Source organism: Ptiloglossa arizonensis, chromosome 5 (genome assembly GCF_051014685.1).
Source record: "Ptiloglossa arizonensis isolate GNS036 chromosome 5, iyPtiAriz1_principal, whole genome shotgun sequence".
Taxonomy (NCBI): Eukaryota; Metazoa; Arthropoda; class Insecta; order Hymenoptera; family Colletidae; genus Ptiloglossa; species Ptiloglossa arizonensis.
In genome coordinates this window covers 2855294-2874359 of record NC_135052.1, presented here as the reverse complement: position 1 = coordinate 2874359, position 19066 = coordinate 2855294, and the positions used below count along the sequence as shown (strand labels likewise).

The following is a 19066-nucleotide window of genomic DNA, read 5'->3' as shown; positions in this document are numbered from 1 at the left end:
TCCTAATCGTGCCAAACGCTTAACGCCTTCCAACGGTTCGATAACAGTCGTGCTTGGAAACAAGTTCGGAAAAATAAACCGAGGGCCAGAAAGTATGATATATCGTGCGAGACAGAAGTGAAATTTCACCCTCACGCACGGAACGTGTCGATCTTATTTTCTTTTCTCTTCGTAGAGACGAACGTTAACAGCTTTTGTTTTTTGTGTACTCGAAAATTTCAGTTCATCCGTTGATCGTCCCTCTTCGGTAAGAGTCGAATGAGAAGAGAATTCGGTTCGTGTAAACCAAGGGGTTTCATCATTGTATATATCTTTACATTGGGTTGTTATATTTTAAAGTCATTTCGTTTTCCAAAATGGAGAATACATAATTTAATAAAATGTTTATACATTCTAAAGAAATCGTGTTTCATTTTCACAAAAAAAAAAAAAGAAAGTAACTTTCAGAACAACCTGATATATAAGGTGGAGAAGAAATTTTATAAATCGATAAAATTCTTAATGCAGAAAATGCAATTGTACATAAATACATTTTCGGGGAAATTAATAAGGAACGTGGTATCCTTTCCATACGAACTAGTCGGGCTCGATTGAAATTCAAACTCGGCGTTCTCTATCGTTAAAATCGATAACAAATGCTCATACGATCGATATGTATAGTAACATCGTGATTCTCATAAAATTCATCCGTCCTTTCGTACGTACACATCGCCCACCAAGGGGACGTATACTCCCGAGAATACAAAAAAAAAGTAGTTTTCGTCGAAAGCTAAAAACTTCAAGAGCGATTAGCATAAATGTTTCACATGGTCGCGTTACCGCGGAATATCTCCCTCGAAACCGGTACGATTCGTTCGAGGTAAATTCGTTGAAACAAAATCGTCGGGAATTAATAATAATCGTCTCGATTTCCATCCACCGAAAACTGCTCAATAGGAGAAAACCAAATGCACGCGTCATCGAACCGCGTTCGACGAGATTCGATGTATCGACGAATTTTCATTTCGATTCAATTACTTCCGCGCGGGGGGAGGAAAAAGAAAAAGAACGATAAAGAACTCTGGATACTCGACCCGACATCCTAGATTGCCCCCTTGAATCGATGCTGGTCGTATCGGTGTGCGTGTACCACCGATGCAAAATATCCGACGATGTTTCTCGTGCCTTCCGTAAAGACGTTTTTAACGTCTAGAGGGAAGGGGTGGGGGTAAGTCCGGCGCGGAAACAAGAACAGTGGGGTTCACGGGTGGAGAGACGGGAAGAGTGGGTCGCGGTGAAGCCACCGGTATCCCCTTCCCCCACCCTCGGTCCTCTCTCGACTGGCTCGGCGTCGGCGTCGACGTCAGCGTCGCGGACGCGACTGCAGGGGCATTTTCTCGCGAGCGTCCTGGAGGCACGCTCAATTTTGTTCTCGGTATCGCCGCGAGACGGCAGCATCGTTCTCCGAACCCTCGGGTTCCGTGGCGTCAGTGTGCCCGTTCGTTCGAGCGGCGTCGGAACCCGCCGCCCCCCGTAGTCGTCGGCGTTCACGCGCCACCTGCCGCGCCGCTCCGCGCGAGGCGAGGCGACGCGCGCCGTGCCGTGCCGCGCCGCGACGCGCCGCGCCGCGACGCGTCGCGCTCGCTCACTGCCCGCCACATACGCGGAGGATCCACGACGACGACGACGACTAGAGATCCGTGCACAGCCGCGGCGGGCGCGCACGAATGCCGGCCCTCTCTGTTTATGAGAGGCGTCCCGACGCGACCGGCTGACGTCGGACGGCGGCAATTTCGACCGCGGATCCGAAACGGTTTGGTACGCGCGCGAACGCGCCGCTCCGCCCGCAGGAGGCGGAGGAAAAAAAGATTACCGATCGACGTGAACGAAACGATCGCGTACGCTGTGGAACACGTATCACCGTATCACGTGTGCGCGAGGAATCCGCTGTGACGCAACCTGTTCCGGGAACCCCCTCTGAAACACCGACGAGCATTACGCGTACCCGTTAAACAGTGTCCGGGGAACCGCCTGGTCACGCAGCGTTAACCCCACCCCCCCTCCACTCGACGTATTTTCTTGTGTCCGAGAAGAACCGCGAACCAAGGATCCAACCACGCCGTAAGTAGCCAACTGATGTACGGCCGATACGTGACGACGCGCTGCTCACCGTGTTACCAGTAGCAGCGCGGAACCTCACGCCGGGGATTCGAGCTGATGGCTTCGGTGGATTGGGATTTCTCAGCGAACGGGGGTAGATTCGCTTCGTTTCTTTCTTTTTTTTCTTCTTCTTCCCCGCTCATTTGTCTTTCTTTCTCCTTGTGACCGTCTTCGCGGGCGTGCTCCTCTCTCGATTCGATTCGTTCGATTATTCCCGTTGAATGGGACGGTACGCTACCCTTACCGCGAGTGTTTCGGTTCGCGATGGAGGAGTCGAGCTCGAAACCGATCGAGAACGGGGACGATCGTTCGAGTGCGATTCTTCGGCTCTCCGAACAGGTTTTTTCGTCGGTGATTGCGAACGGTGATCAGAATTGGAAATTGAAAAAGTGATTAACGCGGGAATTCCCGCCCTTTCTCTCTCTCTCTTTCTCTCTTTGTCTCTCTTTCCGTCTCTGTGTGGGTACCGTGTAATTTTTCTTTCTTCGAGTAGCTCGCGGTGATCCGTTCCACCGATTTAAACGACCAGGTTCGTCGTCGTGGACGATACTTTTTTGTTTTTTTCCCCCCCTCGCCGATCGTTTTCATCTCGCAAACGATTCCGTCGCTTTCGAACGTTCGAGCGGATGAACGGTGAACGCGAATCGACGCGAATGTTATTAAACCGCGCGATGCGACCTCGAAGAATTTCGAACTGCGCTCGCCGCGGATTACGGTTTCCGTCGATTCGAATGTTTCCAACTTGGGGTCCGATTAGACCGCGAAACGATGCAGTTACGTGCAGCTCGCCGCGCGAATCTTGCCACAAGCGGTTGTATTACGGGGTATATATTTTCGAGCAAACGTTGCTGCCTCGTGGTATCGTTGCGATGTTAATTTGAACGTCGATTCGGAAATGAAAAGAGTGGTGTGCGTCGAGAACGCGTACCGCGATGCAATCGTCGCCGAGGTACGCAATTGCAGTGATTTACGGGAGAATCGTGAAGAACTTTACGCCGTGAAGAAAAACTGGAACACGTGACAGTTGTGTGAAAATTTCGAAAAGTGATGGAAAACCGAGTTACGAGTGCGTCGATACTTTCCTTTTTTTTCCTTCCCTCCCCCAAGAGAGTGTCGAATCCCTCGATGTTAAAATCGGCGTGAAATTCGGAGAGAAACTCGCGTGCTCGTAATCCTTCGAACGATAATTTCGTGTTACGATTGCTGCGCGGTTGAATAATTTCGTTTACCAATATTTTTCCGTTACTCTCGATTATACCGAATGTGGAAAATCCCACCGTTTCCGGTATACAACGGTTACGCGTTACGGTCGCGAGTCTTCCTCGTTTAAAGCTGTACACTTCGATTCCCTCGTAAATATCGTAAAAAATATTCAACCAACCGTCACCAACGAATCAATAATCGTTGAACCGTGTCGGAATGTACATCGTCGTACGATTCGAAAACGCGATTACGGAGCCGAGTGTGTAAAATATTAAACTTGAATCGCGGGAACGGATAATTCGCGGACGATCCGTTAACGTTCCGTGAATCAAATTCTCGAGCGTTTGTTGAATCGATTCGAAACGATACACCGAGTGGTGAAATGTCGAGTACCACGATGTGTACCCGTATCTAACCGCTCGGCGATACGTCGCGACACGTCGCTCGTAGCGTGCCCGAACGTACCAACAATGATCGGATACGCATCGTTAAAATGTTGCTAATTCCGCGGCAAGGTGTCTCCGTTAAACGACACTCGCGAGTCGTCGTTCCGTGAGTTCCCACGAAATTCATTGTGTCGCGAAACGGATGATCCCCGCGGTGACTAATTACCCGACGTTTAGATTCCTCGAATCGCGTTAATGAGGTTATCGGAAGTTCCAGAGGAATAATGCAAAGACTTCGACGAAACGCGTTAGCGATAGTTTCGATACGTCTCGGTGGATCACCGATTGTTCCGTTTCGAGGCTAATAATCTGGCAGAATTACAACACCCTGAAATTGGGTTAATGAGCTAATTTGTACACGCGCCGATAACGCTCTCGCGAAAAGTATTACTCGAAGGTGTAATTAATACCACTGACGCCTTGATCATTCGCGGAGGGAACCGTGCATCGGTGTGAAAATTTTCACTCGGTCGTGTGATCGATCGATCGTTTCGCTCGCATCATCGAACGACGTCGATCCCCATGGTTCGTTAGATGACACGGTTGCTCGGTTATTAATCGTGCATGGTTGCGCGGAACGATTGTGCGTTGTTCTTTTAAAGTACTCTTCTTCTTGGAGAGCGGTTTAGGGTGAGAACGAAAGTGACGTGCTCTCTGCTTGTTACGATGTTCTTTCGAGGGCCGTGTACATGCATATCTGTGTATGCTAAACTAGTAACGCCACGGCGATGTTGGGTGACTACTTTAAGGTTAACCTTTGCGGTCGTGAGTCGAAGCAGCCACGGCGACATACTTTACCGTGAATAGCTTTATTTCGAGCTGAACGCGATGCGAGCCTCGTGAAAATGACCGATATGTAACGTCGCGTGTACTCGTTACGATTAGTAATCTTATGTTTGTAATTCTTCATTCGCCTACGATATTATTGTCGAATTAAAATATAGTAGCGAAAGGGGTCGTGTATATATATATATATATATATATATATATATTTTTTTTTTAATCTCGGAGGAACACGCACGGAACGTACGTTTATTATGAATTATTACGAAATTTCGACCGCGTGTACGCGATCCTTTCCCTGTTTTATTAACTGTGAAATCCAAAGAGGATCAAATGTGCGCAGTTGAAACGTTGCAATAATTTTTCATAAACCTATTTCTGCGTGTTGCTCTTAAATACATTATTTTTATCATACGATGCTTTGAATACGAAAAAACAATTAAATACGTGTATTAAATATTTTTAAATATAATATTTATAAATGATTTTGAATTCGGAGTAAAGGTTGGTTATTATACGCTCTTTTTACACATTTTTTCAAATAGATGTAGTTGGTCAAAGCGATTTTTTAATTTTCCAAATCATTTTCTCTCGTAGACGTGTTCGATGCGTTATTTTTTGTGCAAAACATTTCTCATCTGAGGATTCATTGAAAAAATGTTTCCATATCGAGCAAAATAATTCGTCCTGGAAAAGGTTGAGACAACAGTGGGTAAAAACATCGAGTTATTTGTTTTAGTTAGTCACGGTTTCTTCCTCGTGTAACACACATCGATCCTTTTTGGAGAAATTTCGGAATCACTTTTATTTTTATTATAACTGAAATGCATCACCTTTTGCCGCGGTTTCGCTTGCCTAATTTGCGACGAACCCAGAGACTGACGAGAAACATCCGTAAAGTGTTCAAACCGATTTTAACGAAACTTTGCATTTTTGTAGAGTTAACGAACTAAGGAGAAAAACATTTTTTTAGTTGCGGTAATCCAAGCTTACAGGGTGAAATCACCGTCCACAATTTCGCTTTTCTGATTTTATCTTGAACATTTTATCGTCGAGACAAGGCATTTTCCTTGTTAATTTTCCAATAGTTTTTACGGAAAAATAACGTAAATAATGTACGTTGACGTACACGCCAATAGAAATAGTTAACAAGAAAATAAAAAGGCCCCTTTTACCACCTTCATTATCAACATTTAAACACAAACAATGAGTTATTTTCATTCTGTCGTCAGTATTTTTATTCGGCACTGATACCGTGTACGTATTAATAAATAATAATAGAAAATTGATAATTCCAGCGATGTTCTTCGAATAACAATGATTAATTTTAAACAAGTGAAGTATGTGACAACGTTTACAAAGATAAGGACGTGTATAATTTTCCGCGAATCACGTTATCATTGTAGAATTTCTGATTTTCCATGTGGAATTTATTTATTTTACAAAATATTCGTATTCGGGTTTTCTTTACAATCTGTACATGTTATGCATGCGATATAATTTACGGGAGACAGTTATTATATGTTATACTTTATCATCTTGACAGTAGCAGTTTTTGTTAAAAAAAATGTCGTAAACCTAACGATTTGTTACCGTAGCTGAATAAAATACGTGTCCCTTATTTTTGATTGTTCTACAAATCCGTAAAGTTTCATCAAATATTTTCTATCTACCGAGTTCAATGAGGGAAAGACACACAAAAGCAACAGGAGTCAATTATAATGCAATCAAGAATGTACGAACAAATTACGATTTTATATTAACAAATTACGTTTCTTTGTCTTCCCATGACAAGATGACTCGCTTAAACGGAACATTCGAGATATCAAGATCGATCATTTCATGGAAAACATACAGTATTCGATCATTTATGTTAAGTAAACGGATTTATAAAATTTTGTACTATATATTTCTAACCGTGTTTACTTCTATTAATCTTCTATGTTAGTTTTCATATTTAATGTATACGTATTGAATTCGTTGCGCGTTAGACGCAAAAACAAACACGAAAGAAACAATATATTTCCATTAAAATAAAATAATTGCTGTCTTGAAATTTTATGAACAAATGCGGATGAAAAGCCGCGATGCTCGTAAGTTTCGTTCGTCGAAATGGCCAAACTTTTATCCAGAACCATTTTTTTTTTTTACGAGCAGAAAAATAAAATTTTACGACGACACGTATGGAGAGTAACTTGTACATTTTTTGTTAGTATTCAAATTAAATAAAACGGATGGTGTTTATTTTCATTTTGAAACATTTCTCATGAAATGAATATTTACTTAACTTTACTGAAAAATCCTTGGAAAAATCCGCAAAATTAAAAACTTCTGAATCTACAGATTAATTAATATTTTATACGTGAAATGACTAAGTTGTTGGAATTAATCTTGACGAGCACTGTGGACCGAAATATTTCTGAAAGATTTAATTTTAATTTAAGTACTTCATTAAAAGTGATTTCACAATACAGAAACATCGTTAAATAATATCACTATAGAAATGTTTCGTAGTGTATTCTGCTGGTCAAATTCTTCCACTCGTTGCCATCGAGATAATATTCAATCGAGAATGTAAAATTGAAACAAATTTTCCATATTATCCGAACTTGACTCGAGATAATCATTGTTCTTGTTGTAAATGATGACAAATCGTATAATCGCTTCTGTAGCTTACAACTGAAGTTAGGTTTAAAAGCAATCTTTAACTGTACCTCAACTTTGCACAATTATTATGCAATTACCTCGATATAACGTCTACGCTTTCTTCTAATTTGACGACAAAGACGTTACAATAATAATAGTAATAATTGTTTCCGACATACATTTGTTTCTGACAGGCAAATAATTAGAAAGTCTGTATACACGTGCTTGTATTAAAAATACACGAACTCGTAAACTAATAATTATAGACGACTGATTTTCCAGTAAACCTCGCGTTCCCTTAGAATCAGGTTCACCGGGAAATTTAATTAAGCAGACGCAGAGTGAATGCTAATTACTATATAACAGAGGTATCCTAGCGTTGCGATTGTGTTCAAGGATAGCTATTCAAGGGTAAACTAAGCTCACAGGAAAATCCGAGTCTGACAGAAATTTAAATTGCTTCGATAAAATCAGCACTCGCGATAGGCTCTGTAATAAGATATTTAAACCGAACGGAATGTTACTTTCTAAGAAGGATTATCGATCAGCTTTTTTACTTCGAAGCATGTTTGATTGTTAAATCTGTGTAGTAGCGAATATTTGAATATCGAACGATTAAATTCGTCTTGTTAGAGTTGAATTTACAATTTCATAAAACAGAGAATACAATAAACACTGTTCAATTTAACAGTTTAAAGAATACTATATTATTTTATTTTATTTTACATAGTAAGGTTTGTCACCTACTTACAACATCGATAACAAATCGTACTTTCGCGTACGTGAGATTGGATATTTTAATACGATGGGTACTCAAATATTTCTCATATTTTAATTAGCACGTATCGGTATATTTTTATCAATATTTTCTGTCCGTTCAAAGAGTACGAGGAGGGATCAAACGTATTGTGTTCGGCTATTCAAAGATAAAGCGAAACACAAACAGAATTAATGTCGGATTAAAATAATGGGTTTTCAGATAAAATTTGAGTACCGTAATCTGAACACTGGTTTCATATTTCGATCGAGTTAATTGGTGGAAATATGTACCTGTAAATTTATACGCGTATTTGTCATTGATCTTGTATTCCTCTAGATCGATTAATCCTTTCGGTGCTTTGGTCGCTTTTAAGCCCCCGGTTGATCAGTGTACTCCGCACGATGAGCGACTATATATTTAATCACTCTATTATCTATAATATAACGAAGTTAGATTATAATGCAACTCGTTTGTTCAGAAGTGAAAAGCTGTTTTAATTTTGAGCGAAATCGCTATCCAATATATAAAATTAAAATTTCAAATATTAACACGACGTTTCACCTTAATAGCGGACCCATCGTTAAGAAAACCCCACTTTAGACGGGATTACGCCTTTTCAATAGCGCCTACGTGTGAAAATTTAAGAATCATCTGGATAAAAAGGTGTACTGAATTTTTTATTTCGAAAGTACATTGTGAATCTTAATGTTTCCCATTAAATTCATAATCGTGCATAAAATATTGATGAAATCGCTTGTATGGATACAGAATGCGGGCCCGGCGTACCGTACTCAAAGTTTCTCCGCCTGTTTACCGGGATCCCTTGGAAAATATAATCTTACAAAGAAGATAGCGGCGAGTAAAAGAGAAAATATCGTGGGCAGAGGGCTCGGTGGTGCCGCCGCGAAAAGATGCCAAACACGTCAGAACACTGAAAGAATCAGGGAGATCGGAAGCTGAAAACGTACGTAGGTACACGTGTGTGTCCAAACAGACTATATTCTGATCCGTACACTCACGTACCACCGAATCTTTTATTTCGTTATTTCGCGTCCTTCTCTATACCTCCCTTCCCCTCCGTTTCTCTTATTTTGCGGATTGCATCGGTGCAGTCAAAGTTCCTCCCTTTTTCCCTCTGCGTTCCTCTTTTCTAGCAGTGTGCTCGCGTATATCGAGTGGTCGGTTTTTGATCTTCCATATTCCATTAATGACTGCCCCGAACGGCTCGAGCAATTGCAAACCGTTTGCTTGTATACCTGGAACTCATTTGTTCGTTCTCGTCTTTTTTTACAAAGGTCTTGAAAATTATTAAAATAATAAAGAACAATATGATCGATCGAATTGCCAGATTTATATCTAGAACCCCTATACGATGCCTCGAGATGCTTAATAAGATAGAAAGTTGAAAAGTTAAAAAAAACTTTATCTTGCCAGCAATTTCGATATCGTTTAATATAGATATCAAAAGATTACAAACGTACGAGAACCGTATTATCTGCTGAAGATCATCCATTCGCTATAACGGTTCAAGATGTGTCTTGTACGAAGTTTCGAGATCTTTCTATCGCTACGGGTATATCTTCCAAATATTTGCTACTAATTCTATTTTTCTGACATTTCTGTCGCAATGATGGATGGACCAAATGTAATAATATCTGGGGGCATAAAACGGTTGGATAGATTCGGAGAAACAATTTTTTTGGTGGTTCTCAGCAGATTGCAAACGTCCAAAATATAACACAGACAGAAGATGAGATCGGTCGAGGGTTGCGAGTAATATGTTAGCGTGACTAAGGTGATTGTGGATCGTGTTTAATAATTTTTGCTCAGTCACGAGCCTTATGATGTCTGTCTAACACAATTCCTACCAGCGCTGATCGTTTTCTCTCTTCGCGATATCTGCTTCCTTGAACGGTTAGGTACAATTGGGAATCGAAGGGTGTGATTCAGGAATGAATATAAATTCGATCGGTTAACATTCTTTTTACCTTTTCTCCGAAACGAGGATGACAAGTGAACTCTACGAGGAATATCGTTCATTGGTTGGTTCAGAATTCACACTCCTTCCTTACACACTATATTCCTTGTACGCATTAAACCAGGCACATAGAAATGCAAGTCCACTGTTGGATTCGAAAGGGACCCTCGTCCCTCGACCTAGCCTTCAAAGCCATTCTCTTCGGTACCCAATTCATGGCAGAGCTATACCAAAGGATTATAATTAGAGGAAACCAACCCGCTAATCCTGTAAACGTTATGATCGCTCTTGCTTATCCGGCCATCGGACTCGAGTATGAGATTATTATACGTCAAAACGTTATCGAGGAAGCCAACCTTTAGAAAAATGACGAATCGTGATTAAAGTTTAAACTTCCCTGGATCATTGAGTAACAATGCCCTGCGAGCACACGCAGCTTCGTATTCCCAGAAATAGCGACCCAGTACTGTTCATATCATAAACTCACTTCCATTGTTCATTCCGAACAACCTGGATTCGAATCCTTTGTTGGACGATTGCTCCACTAGTTGACCTATCTTTCTTTCTCCGGCCTGTATTTGAAACTAACTGCCGTTTATAAAAATACTAAGCATTTATAATCAACGTGGATTAAGAAGCCTCGATACGCCCGTGAACACTGCAAACTAAAAACACAACGAAAGGAGCCGTATTTGTACATTTACATTAAAGAATCTCTTTTCTGCTCGATTAATCTGTTACGCGAAGAAAGATCTCTGATTTCGTTCTCTCCGTCTGTAATAAATTAGAATTTACTTACTTTAGCGACATTCTCTGCAAGTAATGTTTACCGTCGATTATCGAGGTGACAAGCGATGATTATATTTTGCATCTATTTGACGCACGATGGACTTTTCGCGTGATATTTTATATCTTTATTAGGTACGCGTTGTATTTTGTTTTGAACGCGAACAGTACATTTTTGCGTTTTTTCTCGCCACTTTCTCTATTCTTGGTTCGTGAAAAATAGCCAAAATCTCGACAATTTATAACCGTTAGATCGCGATCAGATAAAATTTTTTATCACGGGAAAATTCTGATAAGAGAGGAATGCAAGTACAATTCACCGAGTAGAACAACTATGCCTTTGTACATTTTTGTCCCTTCGTACTTGACAATACCGTTTTATTTTGTAATTTCGTTCGTTGTTTGCGCACCAAATTTCGCGCATGTAGAGTAAACGTGTATAAATAGTTTTACATTTTTATTTCATAAAGGTTGTTTGTATTAAAGCAAAACTATAGAAGAAGTTAGCAGAGGTAACGCTCACTCTCGTTATCCTTGACGCAATTTTTTGTTGGCCGCCGGCAGAGGGTTAATTGTTTCTCTCTCGGTACGCTTAATGGGAACGTTGATTAATAGATCAACTGTAAGAACATTAGCACGGGAGTAAGATGTGAATTTAAAATGCTTCTCGTTTAGTGTAAGTAGGGCAGCAATTGAATAAATTTTCTTGTTGTTGTGTAAAATTTACAGGTTATGTCCCAACTGTAACGTTTTGGCGGCAGTATTAACTTATTCCGGTGAGACCTAGCCAATTCCTTGCTGGAAAACATTTCTCTCCTAGGGTAGTATCTGAAGCGAGTGGAGAATTATCACCTTTCTCATTATTTCTAATATAAATTGGTACTGAAACGTCGCTGTGTATCCGCTATAGAACGTTACGACTCACAGATACAACCTCAAGATACCGATACACCTAAACGGTAATTCGTAAAACGTAGACATTGTCTCAGAAATAAATTCATACTAGAAGATTAGAATAAATTTCGTATAAAAATTTCTTCCATTCGTCTTTGTTCTTGGGTTGTGGATGTCATGCGCTTTAATGGTTCTCGTCTCAAATTGAACCAATAGAATCAGCTCTACTTGCGATCAGATATCTACAATCAACTCCGAAACTTTAGTATATGTAATTAATTTGAATAATCTTGCTTAACGTCTGCAAACCCTTTCGTAGTGTATTACGTATCAGTTCTGCTGAGAAGAGAAATACTCGACACTTGGTGGTGTCAAAATAGATGAACATTGGCAAAGAAAAAGTAGCCGAATCTCAAAGGCATGGTTCGATCGAGCAACGACTCGTTTTATAATAATTTCGCAAGCTGGATCCTGTTCTCTCGCATTTTAACGATACACCTTTCGTAAATGAACTCGTCGTTTTCACAAATGGCGACTTATCAATCCGTTCGAACGAGAAGTATTCCATAATTCGAAATTTGGCTGGTTAATACATTTTATCTAACGTCACGCGACCTTGTCATCTGTCGCTTTACGTGATGCTTTCTAAACGCGTCCTTCGTGCTCGATTGTATGGTAAGCACCGAATTTACGACCGGAAGACGACGGCAGCCTGCAGCGACAGCTGTCGTGTTCGGGAATTTCGCTTACAAGAACGATTTCCCTTTAATGTCAACCCCCAAATGTTCTTAGCATGGTTTAACGTCTTCGTTCAATTTGCGAAAATTTTCTAGACACTGGATCCCTTTTCGCCGATTTTCCTTCAATGGAACCGTTAATATTTCACGGTGTCACCGGGGCATCTTCCGCTGGAACCTGGAACTTTGTTTTTTTTTTTTTTTTGTTTTTTTTCTATCAGAAAGTTTCCCCCTCGACCAATGTGAGTGGTGGCGGCTCGTTTTTAATAGTCGCGAAAGGTGAAAGCGACGTTCAGATGCGACGTTATCGGAAGCGATAAATCTTCCGTCGTGGGGAAATTAGAAAAATGTTTTTTTATTAGACGAGATATAATAATGTGGGGGGCGGGGAACAAACGTCAATGAAGAAAGAAATTTTCTCATGCACGTGCGGCACTGTGGAATTTTTTGAGAATTTATAGAAACAAATACGTCACGCGTTTAATTTTACGGCCCGATTACTTTTTGCAACGAAACTTTCGCTCGAATTTCGACAAATTTTAGAAAGGGAGAAAATAGTCCCTTCGAGATGGCATTTGTACTTTCTAAAATTTTATTCAGGGATAAATTATACTTCGATTAGAATAATAAATCTACTATTCGCGATAAAGTGTAATAAAAAGGAAAAATAAAAGTACTAAAATCAATCGATCTCGAAAATGTAAACATTAATTATCACGATATACAGCTTGGAATGGAAATAGATACACGAGTCGTTAATGATAAGTTTTTATGATAATGTAGTATTAGAAAATAAATTATAACAATGAAAAATTCACTGGAAAGAAGAGATTTTCATTTGTATGACACTTTTTTTTATCAACACGAGGAGTGGAATATATTCCTAAACTTTGACCGTGTATTTAAGGAACACTCACCAAAACTATAACACCATCTGACTTAATGTTCTTTACGGCAGACAGACAAAGATTAAACTTGTAACAGTAAGTTTTCGTCCAGACGAAAAGTTACCATTTAATAATTGTTTTATTATGGTAACTTTCTACTACACTACACAGAGACTACTTTAATATCTTCGCTTAGAATAGTTGTGTCACTTGGAGGGTACACAGTAAGGTCGCAATAGCTTCTTTGTGTTAAACATTGACAAAACAGTTTAGAAAGTTAGAAACGAATGGTACATTCTCACCAACTTTGGTCGCGAAAGTAATAATTAAAAACATTTGTATCATGGATGATGAATTAGGTTTGTCCAGTTTCCAGGAAATGAAGCAAAGAATTCTGTTAAATTGTGTACTTCGCTAACTTGTTTTTACGGTCCTTGTCGTAAATCCGTTTCTCTTTTTCTTGTTTATACTCGTAAGCTATCGATTCACGAAAGCGCTGAAACAAACAAAGGCTATACAGCGGCCGTCAGTCCATTAAATCGAAACGATGAACCAACAGCGGAAAAGATAAAGTCATTAATTTTCGGCGTGAGCGGAACATCGTTATTCCGAGTCAATTATCCGGGGAAAACGATGTTTGTTTAATTAGCTCTTTGATTTTTCTTGCGATTAAATATTCTGATATTTTTTTGACAATTCAATCCTCTCGTTTTACCATACTGCGTTTTTTTACCTTCTTGTTTATCCGCCGTGTACGGCGTATGGGGCGATTTTGCAGAAAAATTTATTCGGTTCGAAAGAATGTAAAATAATATGGCAGAAGAGAAAAGTGTGTAACAGGGAACAAACACTGCACTCGAAAACAATGCAACATGAGAATTAATCTATTTCCCTCTCTCCCTCTAACTTGTTATTGTATATCGTACGTGTTAGTTTCGTTGTTTGCCTTTAGAGAAAATTAATTTTTACTCTGTTTTATCGAAACAAATTTGAATTGCTTATTGAAGAAAACGTTGGCATCTATAGTAAGAATACATTAATTAATTCCAAGAATAATATTTCCTTTATTAAGATGGAGGCAAAAAATTCTGGAGGCTTTTCATTAAACGAATATGTACAAATGAAAGTGGAACATCGGTTTTTAAAAAGATAATTATTGTAAAAATGAAACATACATTTAATTTTATCGTGCGTTTGGATTTATTATTATAAGTTGCAATAATAATTGTTTAAAAGTTAAAATTGATTGAAAATTAAATGAATTGTTTAAAAGTTACTTAGAACTTAGTGAAAAAAATTCCTGGTTTATTTGCAGTATATTGGAAAATTTTAATAATATACTAAACGATCGAAAAATGAAATGTATTCTTAGAATAATTATTAAATTATTATTTGTGCGAGAAATCAATTACGTGGTATAACTGTCCTTTATAAATGAAATAATGTCATGAACATTTACTAAACTGCGAATAAAATTTTACAGCGTAGTTAGTGGTTTGCAATTTTCATTTTTAAATTTTAAAGACTTTCTAAATTCGATTTTAACTCGCTCAAATTTAATAACACTTTGCGAGCAACGGAAATGCGTTTTATTATTCGTAGCAAAATTTTTCTAATAGGTAAGTAACTAATTTTAAATCTCATTTTACACTTACAACTTCCGTTCAACGCGAAAATGCTTGGCAGCGGAATTTCATTCAATCCGTGGGTTCATTCAGTGATTGAAAAACTGGACAATTTTCCTTGAAACTTCTTCTATGTAGGTAAAACACGCGAAATAAAAATATAACACAGCACACACCATTCAGAATGTTAACACTTCTGAATTATAATTTAAACGATATAATTAAAGTTGTATCGTGTATTAACACTTGAAGTTCTTAATCGAAGGCTGTCGATCTAACGATACTGAGAATGACGTGGTCCTTATGTATTATTCTGATATGGCACCTGTCAATTGAGTAGGATCGAAATATCCAGTTTACATTATTCAGTCTTCAATTCCATCAGTCGGGACAAACAGTTCACTCACCTCGTGTAAATAGATGTACATATATCCGAATGAAATGAAGTATTTTGAAAACAGGAGTTAATTTGTGGTGACTGATTCCTGTAGCATTCTTTAACACGTTGTATCTGTGGAAACACGTGCCTCTAAAGCATTTGTTACTTAACAATTTTATCGTCGCGCAACGAAACTTTTCACGGAAGTAAGCACAACGTTCAGTATAAAGTTAATTATACTGCATACAAATATTTTCGACAACCTGAGTATTTTCTATGGGATCGTGTGTCTTTATTTGATATAAGATGATATTGAAATTACAGTACAGAAAATTATTTTTCGTCAAAGTGCTTAATATTGCCTCAACATCGTATCCTGTGCTTGATTTCTCCGAATCGAAGATTTCGTTTTCAAATTAAAATTAATAATTACTAATATCTTGATCTTCTATCAATAATACTTACCCTTTTGCCATCAATTGATTCGAACAATTATATTCACGCGCTACTATCATATTCCTTGTCTACGTATCGGTGAACGATAAATCGAATCTTTCTCGACCTTAACCCCATCGCATAACACGATAGCAACGATATAAAATCGACTCGAGCACTTTGTAAACGTACAGAGGCCCGAATCAAAAGAATGCAAATTACTTTTCGTAACGATGCCGCGACCGAAAATTCACAAATTGTAAGTGCACGGTATCCCTTATCCATATGTATGTGTACAAACGCCAGAGAATTATCCCGAAGCGTACGTTTCATAATCCTATTGTTCCCGTTGTTCGAAAATCTGCGGAGAACACGGTTCGTGTACGCGTATGTTATTTTTTTCTTTTTTCTTTTTTTTTTTTTTTTATTTGCAAAACGCGCGATACGCTAACCGGTAAACGCTGCACTCGATTGACAGCTGTCGATCCGGAAAGTCTGACCTGAATGGAATCGCAGAAACGCGCAAGCACGTGCTCGAACTCGATGCACTCGAGCTTTTCGTCGCACCTCGAGCGATCGCGCGGAGCTTCGGGCATCGTTCATCCTTGATTTTCTCGCGATGCGCCCGTGTCTCGGCGCGGTAATGATAAATTTTTCGACACGACGGCGAAATCGCCGAAACCACTTCAGAATGGATTTTCAATTACTCGTCGACGTGGCGATGAGTGCAACGTCGTAAAATCGAGTTATCGCACGGCTGTGACAGCCAGCTCGGTTGCGCTCGATGGCGCGCTCGATGGCCCTGAATAGGGAATCACTGTTAAGTGGATTGTAATTGAATATCGCTAGGTGTTCCTCGGCAGAAGTCGTTGAAAGCGCGGCTCCCAGCAAAATAGGCTTTTTTCCGCTCGAGGAAACTCGACGACCGGTTGTTCATCGTTGTCATTCGGTATAATGGAATTTATTCGCGGACCGTACGGATTTCTTTTTGTTCGCGCGGCCGGTCACCGCCGATCGGAGTTCCGACCGCGCTCGTCCGTAATTCTTCGCAATTTTACGGGCTTTCGATTCTCGTTCGCGCGAAAGAATTCGCGACGATTCGCGAATATGGGATGGAAACCGCAGACGGCCGGGGAAACTAGTATCGAATATTTAAATACAGAGACAAATGTGTACGGATATTCGGCAAATAACGTTCGAATACGCGGCTGATTCGAATATTTCGCCGATATCGTTCGAATTTTCTTCGGAATTATTGCTATCGATCGTTGTACAAATGTTTCCACGCGATAAGAAATATTCCGTGAACGTATTCTCTGTTCGCATAATACAACGTCCAGATGGTAATCAGTGGAACGATAGGTACTGGGACAGTTCAAGTTTGGATAATGAGAGGTAGGGTAAACTCGGTTATCTTTGTTGCAATAAAATTTTACCACGGTTAGCTTTCAACGCGTTTACGTGTAATTGTACGAAGGTGCGACGAGTACGCAATATTTGATACAAATTTTTTACCATTAGAACGCGTAATGTTTCTTTAGCCGAAATTTCGTATCTGCCACTCTTAGGGATATTTTGTTCAACTTTCGTTCAGCTCGATGCGAAACTAAACTATGATTTAAAAAGAGAGCAAAGTGTTTCGTTCGCGAAAAATTGTAAATTTTCAACCTGTTTGAAGGTTCTTATATTGTATTGACTTTTTCACTATTTTTTTGCACGTCACCGACAAGATTTGTAGGATTGGAGAAAGAATTGTGTATACGCGCAACAATTATTGACAGATGCCATTTTATATCCGAAACATGATTTATTTTACGTGTAAACACGAATAAAACATCTTGTGTCACGCGCATATAAATATCTTCCTATAATTGTCTAGCCAATACGTTGGCGACAGGTACAAAATTCTGCTTGAAGATTTTGTGTAAAAATGTCAATTGCAAGTACTCTATACGATACTCTGGTATTTCGTGGCACAAATGTACGATTAAATTTATTTCTGACATATTCGTTTAATAATTCCCATGTGCTTGATTATATTGCTATTAAGGAAACTGATATTTCATATCGATTTATCGAAGAATGTTCTCTTGACAATTCGAAAAAGTCTTATCCTTGCAAAACTCTTACCGTATGGAAAATATTACTTGAACATTTACATTTATATCGATATACGAACAACATTTGCGATGAAAGGATAATGTTACATAAAATCTACATTTACGTTGGTATTTGTAAATTTGCACTATCGTCGCCCTAAGTTTTATTCCATTATAATCTAAAGTAATTTGCATATTTTATTGCTACCATTTTCAAATATTTCGCTCGAATGGAGGTTCTGAATAAAAATGATTGACAATTAATGCGCATTTGTGCAGTTCTGATAGTTCGAAACGTTTCTGCAATTCAAATTTCCACCACGCGAAAACACGGATAGCATGCAGAGACCAAATAAATTCGTTCTACTTCTCGCCGTATGAAAAGGACAACTGTCTGGCGAAAGGAGAAGAACAAATCGATTTTGCGAAATTATATCTCGCGGGACCGATGAGAAAAATCAGGAAATATATAAATTCAATTGGAGAACTTCGCGCGGAGAGATAAGCGAAAATTTTCAACGAAAGCCAGACGTCTCGTCGCACGCAAGGTACAGTATGTGATGTTGAAGTGCTTAGAACCGCATGGTCATGTGTTCAGCCATTTCAGAGTTTGCAGGATACTGAATGCATTCATGTCGAAAAGTGCATTATACCGAGAACAGCAGCTCGTAGCCGCTGGTTTCCCGAAGTTGCAACTGGAACGCAACCTCGTTTAAGTTACAAGATATAACGTTTCACACGGAGTTATCAATTAGGACCAACGTGAATTCACGGTTTTTCCTCTGACGTGCGCCTGCGGATGGAGTACTCTCAATTTTCGTTACGAAACGATTGTAGTTCCTTTTATGGCTCAATATCAAGAGTAACAATGGCACAAGCCCTAGAGGTTTTTAAACTTTCCGTGTCTACTACGCCCTTAGTGGCTCGGCGATTTTTTTCACGGCTACCTTTATGACTCGGTAATTTTTTCACGGCGGTCCTGGGTCGAAATAAAGGAAGAAGAAAAATACTTAACAGTTCCATTTAATAAGTAGTCCAATCTAAACAACCTAACTTATAAAATTAATCTCTTAAAAAGTCCAAAACAAACTTTCAGAGTATAGTCGTATATTCGATCGGATAGAAAGAACAGATAACGTTTAATTTTTATCGCAATACGAACGAAAATAAGTAAATATTCGTTTCTTTTAAATTTACTCCAGAGCTTAGAAATCTAAATCTATTTTTATAATTATCTTTCCACTGTCCTTTCACTTTTAATCAAACGTT

General features: G+C 39.2%; 1 protein-coding gene across 8 annotated transcripts in view; it reads left to right on the top strand.

Annotated features, from left to right (window-relative positions):
* Mp (collagen XV/XVIII-type protein multiplexin) overlaps nt 1–19066 on the top strand; it is a 349091-nt gene that overhangs the window by 157554 nt on the left and 172471 nt on the right. The window contains exon 1 of one of the 8 annotated variants that reach the window (XM_076311583.1): nt 1696–2100. The exons of the other annotated variants lie outside the window; for them this stretch is intronic. The gene's annotated coding sequence lies outside the window, so the exon portion shown is untranslated. Of the gene's footprint in view, nt 1–1695; nt 2101–19066 lie in introns of those variants that run through there. 8 annotated transcript variants of the gene reach the window in all.